Raw genomic sequence first — 3,862 nt, 5'->3', positions numbered from 1 at the left:
TCTGACCCCCCGAGGCTCAACATCCTGGGGACACGCTCTCGAGCGAGGGCGGCCCAGACCGGGCCCACAACACTGCCACCGGCTGCGGCTCGGGGCGAGGGCAGGCACGACAGGCTCCTCATCCTCCTCACCACGGCTGCGGGGCTGGGGGAGCCGGGGCCGACCAGGCAAAATCGCACCCCAAACCCCCCCCTTCCCCCTGGGCTCACACCACGGGGCCGGCCGCACGCACACAGCACACGCACAGCCCCCCACTCGCCGGACACCCGGCGGGGCCCAGCGGGGCCCTCCCCCAACTCGGAGGGGGGAGGCGCGGGCCGCAGTAGGCATCAAGCAAGCACACGGCCCCACCGCGGGGCCGGCGCACCCATCACCCCCCTCTTCCCACAGAGGGGAAGGGGAGTTTCTGCCCACGTGCTCTGGCAGTCGCCACGGTGGCCACTGCACACTCAGGAGGGGCAGCGGCTGGGGGATCCGGTACCCCAAGGCTCCCTCTTGGATCGCTAGAGAAGGCTTTCTCACCGAGGGCGCGCCGTCCCTCACCCGGTCGTCTCTCCTTCGGGGCCCACGGAGGCACACCAGGAGCCGCCAGTCCTCAACTGGGCGGGAGGGGAAGGGGTCTGCGGTATAGGTAAGCGGACCACCACACAGGGGCGTGTGTGCGGTCAGGGCCGGGGCAGAGCCCGCGCCCCGCAGCCTCCAACGACGGGAGGAGCACACAACGAGGCTTCTCTTACCGTCTCGACCCCCCCCCCACGGGGCACACGCACACCACCGTGGCGGGGACCCGAGGAGGACACAGGGTTAAGGGGAAACACCACCGCTCGGCCTCGGGCACCTGAGGGACGACCTGGAGCACTCCAGGGGCACCACCGAGGGTCCAACGAGGCACGCTCACACACCCATGCGGGGGCGCGCAGCGTGGCAGCGGCACAGCCCTCCCCACCGCGGGGAGGGCCGCTCGCGGGGCACACGCCAGGAAGGCGAAGCAAAGCACATCTGCTGTGTCCGAAGACCCACGGCCCCACTAGACACCCCAAAGCGGGGGACGGGAGACCAAAGGTCAGGGCCGGAGGCCACACCCCAACACCTGCCCTTCCTCACCCTCCCCAAGGGGCAAGAGGGGAAAGACAGGCAAGGGGCCCCGCGGGCAGACCGAGAAGAGCGGACACATTCACTGGGAACGCCCGTCCCTCGTCCGGCACGGCTTAGGCCCGGCCCGGGAGAACACGACCACACCACATCAATCAGTTGAGCCGAATTGGAGCGGGGGGAGGGGGGGGGGGAGAGAAGGCACAGGTGAGGACAGTCACCGGAGGGGGCCCAGGGGGCCCGCTTTAAGCCTCACCGGCAACCTCCCCTCCCCGCCCAACCTCACACCTCAGGCGACGGCGGCCAACGACCCCAGGAGGAGAACGCCTGACACGTGTGGCACGGAGCCTAGAGGGCGGGGGTCGTCCCAGCCACCACCGGGTGCCCACAGCGGGGAGCGCAGGGTCAAAGACCCAACACCGCCTCGCCCCACCGCCCTCAGCTCGCCCAGAGACCGGAGGTGGCACCACGAGCTGGGTTCAGTCAGACACAGCACACAGGAGCCGGCGCACAGGCCCAGGCGGGCAGCTGCAGCGGCAAAGGCCGAACCAGGCGCCAGGTGGCGGCCCAAAAGCCCAGAGCCCCGCGTGCATCCAGAGACCCAACGTCTTCAGAGGCAGACACCAAAAGAGACCGTGTCAGCACTTACCTGGTGGCAAAAAAGACCTATTTCGGGCGACAAAATGACAGCAGACGACAGCGGGGCCCATCTACGACTCTCAGGGAGGGACCCCGGAACATTGACGCGGCCACCTGTCCCCAGCACTACCCCATGAACACCAGGCCTGGAGCTCTCGGGGGGGGGGGGGGGGGGGGGGGGCGCGCGGGGGGCATCTGGTCGACTTGGGGGGGGGGTTGAGGAAATGGGGCCGCGTGGTGGCAAAATGGGGGCGCAGACGCCAAGGGAGAGGGAGCTGGCCGCAGACTCCCTCCCCGCTTCGCCCACACAGGTAGGTGTACCGGTCCGTCTCCGAATTGGGATTTGGCTTCGATGTGCGTAAAGAAGAAGAAAGAACCGTCAGCGAGGCGCCTCCAACAAGACGAGCGGGCCCCGACCAGGGACCACGCCCGGGGCCCAGACCGTCCTACACGCGGCACCCAGGACAGCTCGAGCCGGTCCCCACCCATCTCCTGACTGACCGGGATTCAGGGACTTGGGAGAGGGGTGAGAAAAAGTCGCGTCCGACGACCGAGACCCACGAGGGCACGCTGAAGGGTCGAGCGCGCCCTCCCCGGCCACCCGCGGAAGCAGGACCCGGTCCATCCACGTCTCCGGACCTATCGGGACTTTGAGAAAGAAAAGGCATGCGTGCCGGGAGACGCCTCAGGCGACCGGACCCCACCGGGGGACCGCACACGCGCCCGCGCCGGCCGTCCTCTCCGTATCACCCCTCACGACTCCGGCGGGCGGGTCCCCACCTCCGGAGTGCGACGCGGAAAACACCTCGGTCAGAGAGAACCCGAGGGCCCGGACCCAGCCGCGCCCTCCGCCGACCTCCACGCCACAGTCCGGGCCGGTCCCCACCTCCGGAGCGGGGCCGAGGGCGAAGCAAACGCTCCTGAGGGCGACCCGAGGGGTGGCCGGACCGCCGAGTCCGAGTCCAGGAGCTCCGGGCAGGGAAGACCCTCTCCCTGCCCACCGCGGCGGTCCGGCCCAGGTAGGGTCCGGCCGGTCCGTCTCCACGGCCGGAGGGTCACGGGGAGATGCTGGTCGACCCGGCCAGGCCGCCCCAGAGCCCACATCTGGAGCGCCGCGACGGTCACCCTCCCCAGAAACCTAGAGAACCAATCTCCGGCGGCAGCAGGACGTCCCTAGGCCTCGGTGTCACCGGGACTGTCACCGCCAGCGTAGCCGGTTTCTGAGAGCTCTGTCTCGGGCCCGGCAGCTGAGTCACAATCCTCCTGAAAGTCTCGCCGAAGCTCCGGAGGGCGAGGGACAATATATAAGCGGCCGCCAGGTGGCTCCTGACAACCGGCTCGACCGTCCCGAGGACGTGTCGCTGTCGCCGGCCGCCGAGGACGCCACCGCACCGGCCGCCCAAACGCCCGAGCTCGGCCCGGAGCCTCCTCCGCCTCCGAGCCACGCGACGCGACGCGACCCCGGCCGCAGAGGAAGGGAGACGAGCTGGGAACTATCTCCTCAGGAGGCTGCCCCGAAGGAGACGCGCTCCCCCCCCCCCCCCCCACGCGATTCCAGGGTGGAGGGGGCACATTCCACGGAGACGCCGGCGGCGGGGGCTCGGGGGCCGAGAGAGGGGCACCAGTGACATCCCGGGCTCCCCCGGACCCCCTCCCCCCAAAAGAGGGAGTGAGAGAGGGAGGGAGGGAGGGAGGGAGGGGGGGGAGGGAGGGAGGAGGGGAGGGAGGGACCGACCGGCAAAGCGAAACCAGGCAAGCGCTGCTCAGAGAACAAAGCAGGACTTTCGAAAGCAGACGCAGACACAGACAGACACGCAAGCCCAGGAGCGAGGAAGGAAACGAAGGAGACACTCGGACCCCCAACAAGAGAAAACAAAACTCAACCTGGGTAGAGACCGTGACCAAGTCCAAAGACAACAAACACAGGCATGCCCGGGTGGGTGGGGAAAGTGCCCTTGAGGTCAGGAGAACATGGATTTCAAGATCACTGGCCACAAACACCAGAAAGGCGGGCGGCTGGGCGGTCTGGGGTGGCAGGGCTGCGGGGGTGGGGTTGAGGGGCGCGGTGGGGAGGGCCGAGTCAATAGGGATCCACTAAATAAACCCTGGATTCCATGACAACAGCCAGGTC

The sequence above is a fragment of the Muntiacus reevesi genome, unplaced genomic scaffold (assembly GCF_963930625.1).
Source record: "Muntiacus reevesi unplaced genomic scaffold, mMunRee1.1 SCAFFOLD_207, whole genome shotgun sequence".
NCBI classification, from domain to species: Eukaryota; Metazoa; Chordata; class Mammalia; order Artiodactyla; family Cervidae; genus Muntiacus; species Muntiacus reevesi.
Note: the sequence above shows the minus strand (reverse complement) of the source record.